Source organism: Myotis lucifugus, unplaced genomic scaffold (genome assembly GCF_000147115.1).
Source record: "Myotis lucifugus unplaced genomic scaffold, Myoluc2.0 scaffold_467, whole genome shotgun sequence".
NCBI lineage: Eukaryota > Metazoa > Chordata > Mammalia > Chiroptera > Vespertilionidae > Myotis > Myotis lucifugus.
In genome coordinates this window covers 309,455-323,525 of record NW_005871515.1, presented here as the reverse complement: position 1 = coordinate 323,525, position 14,071 = coordinate 309,455, and the positions used below count along the sequence as shown (strand labels likewise).

Below are 14,071 nucleotides of genomic sequence, written 5' to 3'. Positions count from 1 at the left end.
TTTAAGGCCTGCATCTAGCCAGCCCTACAGCTAGCCAGCCCTCTGCTGGGACTTCTCAATCACTTGAAGTAATCAACATCCTCTTTTGCTTAAAATATTTTGCCCAGGTTTTTTTGTACCATGAAAAAGACAAGTCATACTGTGTGTACAGATATGGTGGTAGGTCAGGAATCTGCTGCCTAATCCAGCCCACTCAGTTCTGCTCTTGAGATCCAAGGATGATCGTGCAGGGGCTGCTCCTAGGCTGGAATACGTGTCCATGTGTGTTTCAGGGCAGGAATTCAAACCACATTTGCTCCAGGCAAAGAGATGAAAGCAGAAATCTAGGGTCAGAAATAGGCAGAACCTGGTCCCTCACTTGCCACTGAAATGCTTCGATTACACCAAGTCCTTCACCAGATTAGGCCAGTGTCCAGGGCACTGGCTCCTCCTCTCACATGAGCTTATGCCAAAGATGTAAAATTTAGTGCCGATGCCTGAGCCTTCATGCTTCAAGGTGTAGACCATTTAGCCGATGCTGTAGTCATTGCTATGGGGCCAAAGGGAAGAACAGTGATTACTGAACAGAGCTGGAGAAGTCCCAAAGTAACCAAAGTGGTGTGACCGTTGCAAAGTCCATTGACTTAAAAGATAAATATAAAATATTGGTGCTAAATTTGTTCAAGATGTTGCCAATAATACAAATGAAGAGGCCGGATGGCACCACCACTGCTCTGTACTGGCACGCTGTGTTGCCAAGGAAGGCTTTGAGAAGGTTAGTAAAGGTTTGCTAATCCAGCAGAAATCAGGAGAGGCGTGATGTTAGCTGTTGATGCTGTAATTGCTGAATTTGAGAAATAGCCTAAACCTGTAACAACCCCTAAAGAAATAGTTCAGATTGCTACAATTCCTGCAAATGGAGACCAAAAAAACTGGCAACATAATTTTTAACCCAATGAAAATGGCTGAAAGAAAGAGCGTCATCACAGTAAAGGATGAAAAAAAAAAACCACTGAATGATGAATTAGAAATGATTGAAGGCATGAAGTTTGATCGAGGTTATATTTCTCCATACTTTATTAATACAGCAAAAGGTCAGAACTGAAAATCCCAAGATGCCTATGTTCTATTGAGTGAAAAGAAAATGTCTAGTGTTCCATCCATTGTACCTGTTCTTGAAACTCCCAATACTCACCATAAGCCCTTGGTCATAATTGCTAAATGTGTTGATGGAAACGCTCTAAGTTCACTTGTTTTAATAAGCTAAAAGTTGGTCTTCAGTTTGTAGCAGTCAGAGCTCAAGGTTTGGGTGACGATAGAAAGGACCAGCTTACAGTCTTGGTTATTGCTACTGTGGTGCAGTGTTGGGAGAAGAAAGATTGACTCTAAATCTTGAAGATATTCAGCCTTATGACTCAGGAAAAGTTGGAGAGGTCATTGTGACCAAAGGTGATGCCATGCTCTTGAATGGAAAAGGTGACAAGATAAAACGTATTCAAGATATCATTGAGCAGTTAGATAATATGACTAGTGAATATGAACAGGAAAAACTAAATGAACATCTGGCAAAACTCTCAGATGGAGTAGCTGTGCTGAAGGTTGGTGGGACAAGTGATGTTGAAGTGAATGAAAATAAAGACAGAGTCACAGATGCCCTCAATGCTACCCGAGCTGCTGTTGAGGAGGGCATTTTTCTGGGAGGGGGTTGTGCCCCGCTCTGGTGCATTCCAGCCTAGGACTCATTAACTCCAGCTAATGAAGATCCAAAAATTGGTATAGAAATTATTTAAAAAGCACTCACAACTCCTGGTTCTGACACTATGCTTGTAGATTTTATGAATATGGTGGGAAAAATAATCATTGATCCAACTAAGGTTGTAAGAACTGCTTTATTGGATGCCGTTGGAGTGGCCTCTCTGTTAACGACAGCAGAAGTTGTGGTCACAGAAATTCCTGAAGAAGAGAAAGACCTGCCTGGCTGGTGTGGCTCAGCAGTTGAGGGTGACCCAGGAACCAAGAGGTCACCGGTTTGTATCCTGGTCAGGGCACATGTCTGGATTGCAGGCTCAATCCCCAGTGGGGGTGCATGCAGGATGCAGCCAATCGGTGATGTTCCTCTCTCATTAATGTTTCCATCTCTCTATCCCTCTTCCTTCTTCTCTCTCTAAAAACCAATAAAAACATGTATATTTTTAAAAGGAAGAAGAAGAGAAGGACGCTGGAATGAGAGGTGGCATGTGCTAATCCTGGAATAGTGCTTCTCTATCATTAATGAGAACTATGTGAGGAAGCTCAGGGCAGTGCTCCTCACCTGTAACTTCAGAGAAGTCGGTTGAGGAAAATGACTGACGAAAAGGATGGTTAATGTTTAAGAAAATCACTATAGCCCTGGCTGGTTTGGCTCAGTGGGTAGAGCATCAGCCTGTGGACTGAAGGGTCCCAGGTTTGATTCTGGTCAAGGGCACATACCTTGATTCCTAGCCCTCATAGGGGTTAGTGTGAGAGGCAACCAATTGATGTGTCTCTCTCACATCGATGTTTCTCTCTCTCTCTCTCTCTCTCTCTCCCTCCCTCCCTTCCACTCTCTCTAAAAACCAATGGTGAGGATTAACAAAACAGACACAAAAGAAGCCTTGCCTGTGTGGCTCAGTGGTTGAGCATTGACCTATGAACCAGGAGGTCATGGTTCGATTCCCTGTCAGGGCACATGCTCAGGTTGTGGGCTCAATCCCCAGTATAGGGTGTGCAAGAAGCAACTCATCAATGATTCTCTCACCATTGGTGTTTCTATCTCTCTCTCTCCCTCTCCCTCTCCTCTCCTCTCTGAAATCAATAAATACATTTTTTTAATGAAAATCACTATAACATCAGTTTCTGGTTTCAGTTGATAACATACAATGATTTGCTGCTGTCATTGTCCATGCCTACAGATAGTTTATTTTGTATTTTTGAATAAAAATACATTTGAACATTCTTGATAACTAAATGCAAGAGCCATGTATCAATGTATTACTTTCAACTTAAATCACGGAGGCATTTTTACTACTATCCTGTTAATATCAGGATTTTAGTGCTTGCCATCGCCCGATGAGGAGTTAAGAAGCAGCCTTTCTGTGGAGAGTAAGAATAATTTCATACAAAGTAGAGAAATACCCAATTATGTGAACTTTGTGTGTAATAAAAATGTGTTTAAAGTCAAAGAAAAAAGAAATGGGCAGAACCTGGCAATGTGTTTCTTGGTGGTGTTCTGTGTGTGTGTGTGTTTTTCCAATAACATTCAAAGGCTGTTACTGAATTTGATGAAATTTCTTATAAATTAAATAAAAATATTCCTTCAATTGCATTGGTGACTCTGCTCTTTCTAAGCAAAAGATTAGATAATATTATTAATACATGGTGATCCCTGCTATAATATGTGTCCATGTCCATGTGAATGACTAGTTTGCAGAGGTTTACAGGGTTACTCTACAGCCCCAGACCCAGGCAAGTCCACTTCGCCATATAGAAAGGCATCAGCTAGGCCAGTGGTCGGCAAACTCATTAGTCAACAGAGCCAAATATCAACAGTACAACGATTGAAATTTCTTTTGAGAGCCAAATTTTTTAAACTTAAACTATATAGCTAGGTACATTGTTATTAACTTAATTAGGGTACTCCTAAGGCTTAGGAAGAGCCACACTCAAGGGGCCAAAGAGCCGCATGTGGCTCGCGAGCCGCAGTTTGCCGACCACAGAGCTAGGGGGTTTTTTTGGCAGTTCTCAAGCTAATTATTGAGCGACTCCATATTTACTTTTATCCTAAAACATCATAGAATCTCGTTTCTTGATTAAATTGTGGAAATTTTTGGTGTGATTTACCTTCTGTCCATTTCATGTATGACATATCTATGTAATTTTTGTGTTTGCCTTATATTATAATATTGATGTTTATAGGAAACATAGTGGCCAAATTTGGGGGACATTCCCTTTTAGATGGAATATCATTTTTGGATACTGTATATCATGGCACAATGAGCTTATGCTCACAATTTTTAATCATTTTTAACAACTTTATCCAGGTATAATTAACATGCAATAAAATACACTTATTTAAAATATATGATTTGATAAGTTTTTACATATGGAAGCACCTATGAAACCATCACTTCAATCAAGATAATGAACCTAAAATCTTCCTTCTTACCCATTTGTAATCCAATTCCTCAAACCACTGCCCACCCCTTGCATCCCCAGGCAGCCACTGACCTGCTTTCCTTCACTAAAGATTATTTTGTAGACCAATGGAACAGAACAGAGAACCCAGAAATCGCCCAAGCCATTATTCTCAATTAATATTTGGCATAGGAGGCAAGAGCATACAATGGACTCAAGACAGTCTCTACAATAAATGGTGCTGGGAAATTTGGTCAGATACATGCAAAAAAATAAAACTAGATCATCAACTTACACCATACACAAAAACAAACTCAAAATGTCTAAAGGACTTAAATATAAGACGGGAAACCATAAAAATCCTACAAAACTCTATAGGCAGCAAAATAGCAGACATATATCATAGCAATATCTTTACTGACACAGCTCCTAGGGCAATGGAGACTAAGAAAATAAACAAATGGGACTACATCAAAATAAAAAGCTTCTGCATAGCAAAAGAAACCATCAACAAAACAACAAGAAAACGCATTGCATGGGAGAACATATTTGCCAATGATATTTCAGATAAGGATTTAATCTCCAAAATTTACAGAGAACTCATACAATTTAACAAAAGGAAGATAAATGATCCAATCAAAAAATAGGCAAAGGACCTAAATAGACAGTTTTCAAAAGAGGACATACAGAAGGCTGAGAGACATATGAAAACATGCTCAAAGTCACTAATCATCTGAGAGATGCAAATCAAAACAACAATGAGGTACCATCTCATACCTGTCAGAATGGTTATCATCAACAAATCAACAAATGACAAGTGCTGGAGAGGATGTGGAGAAAAAGGAACCCTTGTGCACTGCTGGTGGGAATGCAGACTGGTGCAGCCACTGTGGAGAACAGTATGAAATTTCCTCAAAAAACTAAAAATGGAACTCCCATTTGACTCAGTGATCCCACTTCTAGGACTATATCCCAAGAAACCAGAAACACCAATCAGAAAGGATGTATGCACCCCTATGTTCATAGCAGCACAATTTACAATCGCTAAGATTTGGAAACAGCCTAAGTGCCCATCAGCAGATGAATGGATTAAAAAACGGTGGTACATCTACACAATGGAATACTATGCTGCTATAAAAAAAGAAGGAACTTTTACCATTTGCAACAGCATGGATGGAACTGGAGAGCATTATCCTAAGCAAAATAAACCAGTCGGAGAAAGATAAATATCACATTATCTCACTCATATGTGGGATATAATGATCAACATAATTTGATGAACAAAAATAGATCCAGAGACAAATGGCGGGGGGGTGGTGGTTAGAGAGCAACCAAAGACTTGTATGCATGCATATTAGCATAACCAATGGACACAGACACTGGGACGGTGGGGGTTTGCCCGGGGTGGGAATGACTAGAAGAGGGGAGATCAATCAGGGAAAAAGAAGACATATGTAAAACTTTAGACAATAAATAAATAAATTAATTAATTAATTAATTAATTTTTAAAAAAGTTATAATTGACGTATAAAAAAGATTATTTTGCATTTCTAAAATTATATAGCATACACTCTTTTGTGTCTGGCTTCTTTTACCTGGCACATTACTTTGTGATTTATCCAAGTTGTAGGTTATATCCTACCTGTAATCCTTTTTTTTAAAAAATATATTTTATTAATTTTTTACAGAGAGGAAGAGAGAGAGATAGAGAGTTAGAAACATCGATGAGAGAGAAACATCGATCAGCTGCCTCCTGCACACCTCCCACTGGGGACGAGCCCGCAACCAAGGTACATGCCCTTGACCGGAATCGAACCTGGGACCCTTCAGTCTGCAGGCTGACGCTCTATCCACCGAGCCAAACCGGTTTCAGCTGTAATCCTTTTTATTACTAACTAGTATTCCACTGAACAGATATACCATAGTTTATTATATTCATTCAGTTTGATGGACAGTTGGGCTGCTTTCAGTTTAGGGCTATGACAAAATAAAGCTGCTACAAACATTATGTCCAAGTCTCTACATGAACACACACTTTCATTTCTCTTGGATAAAATCCTGGGGGTGGATTAGTTAGGTCATATAGCAGGTGTAGGATTGACTCTTTAAGAAACAGCCGCGCTGCTTTCCTAAGTGGCCGTGCTATTTCACATTCCCGGCAGCAGCTGAGCGTTCCCGTTCCCCCATGTCTTCACCAGCGCTTCAGATGGTCCACCTTTTCCATTCAGGGGTGTCTAATAGGTGTGTAATGAATGGCTTCTCATTGTGCTTCTAATTTGCATTTCTCTCATAAATAATGATGTTAAGCATATTTCCATGTGCTTATTTACCAACAGTGTATTCTTTGGTAAAATACTGTTTAAATTTGTCCATTTTAAAAACTGTTTTTTAATTGAATTTTGAGAATTCTTCATAAATTCTGAAGTCAAGTCCTTTATAAGATTTCTGATTTGTGAATAAATGCCTCTAGTCTATGCTCACCTGTTTACTATCTCAATATATTTTGAAAGGCAGAAGTTCTATGTCAAATATATTAAGTTTTTAATTTGATTTATTAGGGTGACATTGGTTAATAAAATTATATACATTTCAAGAGTACAATTTTATAATACATCATCTGTATTGTATTATGTGTTCACCACCCAAAGTCAAGTCTTCTTCCATCACCATTTATCCCCATATACCCTCTTTTACCTCTCCCATCCCCTTTCCCCTCTGGTAATCACCATGCTATTGTCTATCTATGAAGTTGGTTTTTTCCTTGCAGTGTTATTTACAATATTAAGTATTTCTTTAATGGATCATACATTTTGTATTATAGCTAAGATATCTTTCCCTAATCCATGATCCCAAAGATTCTCTTCTATGTTTTCATTGAGAAGTTGTGTAGTTTGGGGGTTCACAGGTATATGATCCATGTTAATTTAATTTTTGTATACAGTGCAAGGAATAAGTAGAATTTTCTTGTTATTATTGTTTTGGGGGATTTTTTGCCTATGGACATCCATTTATTTCAGCCCAATATGTTGAAAAGACTATCTTTTCTCCACTAACCAAACTGCCTTTGCAACTTTGTTGAAAATAGATTGACCATATATGTATGGTCTATTTCCAGACTCTCTATTCTGTTCCATTGATATATTTGTCTATCTTTACACATACACTATATTGTCTTAATTATTAGAGCTTTATAAGTTCAAAGTCAAGTAGTGACAAGTCCTCCAACTTTGTTTTCCTTTTTCAAAGTTGCTTTAGCTATTGTGGTTCTTTTGCATTTTTCTCTAAATTTAAGAATCAGATATAAAGGATGTCCCCTCCAAAAAAAATGTACACACACACTCTGAATAATTATAAAGGCAGTGTTTATTAAAGTACATTTCATTTTCAAAATTGAGCTATCAGCTGTTACAGTGTTTATACACTTTGGGGGACAACCTGTATTAAGGGAGCTCAAACCCAGTGGGAAAGGGGGTTTGACAAAACACAACTTAGCAACTATTGAAGAAATTTAAGTATTTCATAATTATACCTCAATAAATTAAAATGTCTCAATTAAACTGGATATATATATGTGTTATATGTATATATTTTATATATATATATATATATATATATATATATATATATATATATATATAGCTCTTTAAAAATAATATGGCAATCAATAATATAGCAAACACTATAAACAGGTTTATACCCTTTGATCAGTATTGTTAGCAAGCCAGCTCTCCAAAAACAAAACAAAAAAGCCCTGATTTGCAGTATTTGTCCATTTTTGTGGTGTAAATCATCCTACCTATTACAGCTGATTTCAAGAGAGTTCAAGAGGTTTGCAAAATGGGCTCTCACAAGCTGGTGGACCCAGCTCCAGCACACCTCTGCTTTTGATCCTTCTCCTAAAAATGAACCCTAAACAAAATAATTTCAACAAGAAAAAAAGCTATAACACAAAATTGTCATTGCATGGTTGCTTATGATAGCAGAAAATATGTCAACAATCTAAATAGTTTGTTTATCCACTTGATGAAATAGCGTACAGCTATTAAAATAGAAAAAGAATGGAACAATATAGAAAAACATTTGATGTAATGTGAAGAGAAGAAAGAAAATTTTATGTTCTCTAGAATTACATTGATGTAAAATATGTATGATTATGGCCAAAGTCTCCAGAATACACAAAAATAAAACCTATTACTCTTGTGATAGAGAGTAATTTATTTTTCTGTTGAAAGGGCCTTTAAAGTTGTTATACTAATACACACATTTTTTTTAACACAGCAAAACAAAATCAGTAGTAGTTGACTTAACCCCATTTGCACATTGGATTAGGCCAACGGCATCCAGGCCAGGGCTAGAGCACTGCTCCAACAGGCATTACAACATCATTGGAAATCTGGTGGAGAAAGTATTTATCAGAACTCCTACGAAGGAAATATCCATGTAGAGACCTCCATCACCACCACCCCAAGGGCAGGCTGAAGTAACAACTGACTGTTCAAATGCTTCTGAGGAGGGTGGGTCTGTTTCGCTGTAGGTCTTTGTTTTATCTGACGGGGTCTGAACATGAGTGAGGTATATGGGGGGCAGGGGGTCCTCCTTAACAGCTCTTTGTTCACTCAGGCTTCAACCTCTTCCCTAAATAATTGTTGAGAAAATATTTAGCAATACTGTTTAAAGGTGTGCCAAGTTGTTAGCTTGTCTAAGGCACCCAGGTGTCTCTCTCTCTCTCTCTCTCTCTCTCTCTCTCTCTCTCTCTCTCTCTCGCCCTAAACATATTCCACCAATTTCCCTCAATTCCATTCAAATCAGGAAAAGTTAAGTGAGTCCTGATTCGCTGCCAGGCCCTGGCTAAAGTCTGGGGACACAGGGAGGGATGAAGACTCAATTTCCACCTTTGAGAAGCCTGGGATTGTAAGCTAGTCATGGAGTGAAACAACAGGGCATTGGGGTAGGCGCTGCTGCATATGAGAAGCCGATGGGTCCTTTCCTGGAGCCTCGCCCAAGGAGCCCAGGGAAGCATGTTGACAGGATCCCCTGATGCCTTCAGTGAAGCCTGCTCCAAGTCTATTAACCTCTCAAGCTTTCTTCTCCATCTGGGCTCCCTTTGCCCTCTGCCAGGATCTGGCCATTCCCTGCACGGATTTGTTCCAAGGCAATTCCAGCCTAAAAGGCTGCAGCTTGCTCAGCTCGGCATTAGGTTGACAGATATGCTTGCCAACTGGCAGGGGCCTCCTCGCCCTCCCCCACTTATCTGTCTTCTCCAAGCAGAGCAGGTGGCAGAAACCTGGCACTAGGTAGAGGCCACGTTGTGTGAAGACCCCAAAGCTTGCCAGAGAAGCCCAGGTGCCTCTTGCCACCAGTGCAACAAGTAGGAAGAGACAGGGAACTGGATAGGCTTTGTGGCTCCTGGAAGCTCCTGGGGCTTCTCCGAGTGAAAATAGCTGAAGAGAACACTGATGATTTCCAACACGGAGGAAGAAAGGACATGCAGCGATGCTCTTGTCTGGAGGTGTTTGATTTTCGAGTTGTGAAGTGGACTTCCATGGTCCTCTTCTTTCCTCCTCCAACAGGCAGCCCGGCCTAAATCTGGGGTATCTTCCCAGCCTTCCAACAGCCTAGACAACGTAAGTTGTGAAAAGGACTTTCTTGCTGAGGATAGGAAATGATGACGATAACAGTTATTCAACATTAGGAAATAAAATCTTGCCATTTGCAACAGTATGGGTGGACGTAGGGGGTATTATGCTAAGTGAAATAAGTCAGACAGAGAAAGACAAATGCCATATGATTTCACTTAAATGTGGAATCTAAAAATCAGGATAAATGAACAAAACAAAAACAAACTCATAGATACAGAGAATATTTTGATGGGTGCCAGGTGAGAGGGAGGTTGGGGATAGGTGAAAAGAATTAAGATGTGCAAATTGCCAGTTATAAAAAGTCATAGAGATGTAAATTACAGCATAGGGAATATAGTCAGTAGTATTGCAATAACTAAGTATGGTGTCAGATGGTACTAGAGGTAAGTGATCACTTCATAAGGTATATAAATGTCTAATCCTTATGTAGTGCACCTGAAACTAATGTAATATTGTATATCAACTATAATTGAAAAATTAAAAATTATTTTTAAAAAATAAGTTTTAAAAATGTAAACGACAATAAAAAAAACACTAGGAAACAGAGACTGAGTTCAGAGAGTTCCTCTACTTCCTTCTCTGAGGAAAGAGCAAAGAAAGCCAGGGCTCTGCAGGTGCGTGGTGAAAATGCAGTGTGTGCCGTAACCGGTTTGGCTCAGTGGATAGAGCATCGGCTTGCGGACTGAAAGGTCCCAGGTTCCATACCGGTAAAGGGCATGTACCTTGGTTGCAGGCACATCCCCAGTAGGGGGTGTGCAGGAGGCAGCTGATCGATGTTTCTCTCTCATCGATGTTTCTAACTCTCTATCCCTCTCCCTCTCTGTAAAACATCAATAAAATATATTTTTTTAAAAATGCAGTGTGTGAGTGACTTGGAGGTGAACAGTGCCATTTAAATACAGTGGAATTGAATGGTGGAATCAAAATCCCTAAAATGAATGCCTTGCCCTCAGATACATGCAAAGAAATGTGTATCACCATCCTGAAACCTTTTCTCACCAAGAAAATTGACCAAACTCTGATTCCTCAGAAAGACTACAGAACATTAGATGCCACAGGTGCACAGAACGCTCTGTGGAAACTGATCCTTGTCAAGTCTGAACTATAAGTGAACCAGATACGGGAAGAATCCATCCCAACACTTGACAGAAGTTAACTGATGTTGCAAATGGTACATTGCCTGTGTTGGCATTGAGCTTGGTAAATCAAATGAACTCATTGGAAGGTACTTATAAAACATTCAGTCTTGGGTAAATGGATTTTAATTTGATGGAAGAGAAAGCAAAGCTCGTTCCCATGGAAACCAGCTTTTATCTGTCTAGGTTATCTCAGGTCAGGGACATCAATGCTGATGGGTTTGAATGGCTCTAAACAGTACTACAAATGTGGACATAGTTACTCTCCTAAATGCAAGTGGACTTATTTTTACATTTGGGCCATAACACAACTATTTTATAGCTGCTGTTCAACAAGAAGCAAGACATTCATTAGCTGGAGGTATACCAATATATGTTACCTTTACAAGTGATCATTTATGTTGTTTTTATATATTTTAAATAAAAAGCATTTGACTTCTAAGTCAGGAATTAAGTATTATAATAATAACGCAACACTTACTGAATTCTTGCTATGTACTAACTGCTTTGCATGTATTCTCTCAATTCATCTTTTTAAATACCCTATGAAATCAGTGCTGTTTTATTCCTCATTTTACATAGAGAAAAACTGAGGTTCAACAGTCTGCCCAACATTTCACAGTGAGGTGTGACACTGCATGAAACTAGAAATCGACTACAATAAAAATACTCAAAAACATTCAAACACATGGAGGCTAAATAGCACTTATTAAACAATTAATGGGTTACCAATGAGATGAAGGAAGAAATAAAAGACTTCCTGAAAACAAATGAAAATGAACACACAACCACCCAAAAATCTATGGGACACAGTGAATGTAGTCCTGATAGGGATGTCCATAGCACTACAGATCTACCTCAAGAAATAATAATAATAAAAATCTCAAATAAATTATCTAACCCTACAACTAAAAGAATTAGGAAGAGAGCAGCATGAAAAGCCCAGAGTAAGTAGAAGAAAGGAAATAATAAAGATCAGAGTGAAAATGAATGACATAGAGACTAAAAAATCAATATAAAAGGTCAATGAAACCAAGAGCTCGTTCTTTGAAAAGATAAACAAGATTGATGAACCTTTAGCCAAACTCATCAAGAAACAGAGAGAACCCAATAAACAAAATCGGAAATGAAAGAGGGAAAGTAACAACTGACATCACAGAAATACAAAGGATTATAAGAAAATATGATGAAAAACTATCTGCCAACAAATTGGACAACCTGGGCAAAATGGATAAATTCCTAGAAACATGCAATTTTCCAAAGCTCAAACAGGAAGAATCAGAAAACCTGAATAAACCAATAACAGCTGATGAAATTGAAGTAGTAATCAAAAAACTCCCAGCAAACAAAAGTCATGGACCAGATGGCTTCACAGGTGAGTTTTACCAAACATTCAGAGAACTAACACCCCTCAAACTACTCCAAAAAATTCAACAGGAAGAAAGACTTCCAAGCTCTTTTTATGAGGTCAGCATTATCCTAATTCCAAAACCAGATAAAGATACCACAAAGGAACAAAACTACAGGCCATTATCCCTGATGACCATAGATATTAAAATCCTCAACAAAATATTAACAAATTGGACCCAGCAATACCTTAAAGAGATCTTACACCATGATCAAGTAGGATTTATTCCAGGGATGCAAGGCTGGTACAATATTCACAAATCAATAAATGTGATAGATTACATAAACAAAATGAAGGATAAAAATCACATTATCATATCAATAGATGCAAAAAAAGCATTTGATAAAATCCAGCACTCATCTACACTAATAAAAGAGAAACATGCTAATTAGCATACGACCGCTACCCTTCCCATTGGCTAATCAGCATATCCTTATGCAAATTAACTGTCAGCCAAGATGGCGGCCGGCAGCCATGCACTGAAGCAAACAGGGAGGTTTGCTTGCTCCAGTGACTGCGGACTCCAACGTTCCCCACCTAACTTGCCGGCCTCTCAGCTGCAACTCTAAGCAACTATGTTGCAAATATAGAAGCTAAACAAAACCCCAGAAACCGGCTGACGGGCTTCAGCCAGCCGGACCGCAACATTGTATCAATGTTTTCAGCAGCGAGGCCTCAGAGCTAAAGCTGGCTCAGAATAGAAAAAAAGAAAAAGAAAAAAAGGAGCGGTTGGGGGCTTCAGTGACCCGCCAGCCAGAAAACGGCCCTCAGCCCCTCACTCAGACTGGCCAGGCACCCCAGTGGGGACCCCCACCCTGATCCAGGACACCCTTCAGGGCAAACCAGCCGGCCCCCAGGCCTCTATTCTATATAGTAAAAAGGGTAAATATGCCTCCCAGCTCCCAGCACCGGGATCAGCGGAGCCGCGAGGCCTCCCGCACCGGGATCAGCGTGACAGGAGGCAGCGCCCAAACCCCCTGATTGCCCTGCGGCTCTGTGTGTGACAGGGGGCGGGGCCACAGCCTCCCTATCCGCCCTGCTCTGTTCATGACAGGGGAAGGCGCCCCAACCCCCTGATCAGCCCTGCTCTGTGCCTGATAGGGGGGAGCTCCCCAACCCCCTGATCGCTCTGCGGCTCTGTGTGACAGGGTGCGGCGCCCCACCCCCCCACCCCCCACGGGCCCTGCTCTGTGTGTGACAGGGTAGAGCCATAACCTCTCCATCGGCCCTGCCCTGAGTGTGACAGTGGCGGCGCCCCAACCCCCTGATCGGCCCTGCTCTGTGGGTAATAGAGGGTGGCGCCCCAACCCCCCTCCACGGGCCTTGCTCTGTGTGTGACAGGGTAGAGCCATAACCTCCCCATTGGCCCTGCCCTGAGTGTGACAGGGTGCAGCACCCCAACCTTCTGATCCACCCTGCTCTGTGTGTGACAGGGGGTGGTGCCCCAACTCCCTTATCGGCCCTACTCTGTGAGTGACACGGGGAAGCTCCTCAACCCCCTGATTGGCCCTGCTCTGTGCATGACAGGGGGGAGCTCCTCAACCCCCTGATGGGCCCTGCTCTGTGCATGTCAGGGGGGAGCTCCCCAAACCCCTGATTGACCCTGCTCTGTGTTTGACAGGGTACGGAGCCCCAACCCCCCTGATGGGCCCTGCTCTGTGTGTGACAAGGGGCAGCGCCCCAACCCCCTGATCGGCCCTGCTCTGTGAGTGACAGGGGGTGGCGCCCCAACTCCCCAGTCGCCTCGCTCTGAGCCT

At 40.8% G+C, this 14,071-nt stretch overlaps 1 pseudogene; it reads left to right on the top strand.

Annotated features, from left to right (window-relative positions):
* The first annotated feature begins 369 nt into the window (after window positions 1–369).
* Window positions 370–14,071, top strand: part of LOC102441065 — a 48,963-nt pseudogene continuing 35,261 nt past the window's right edge.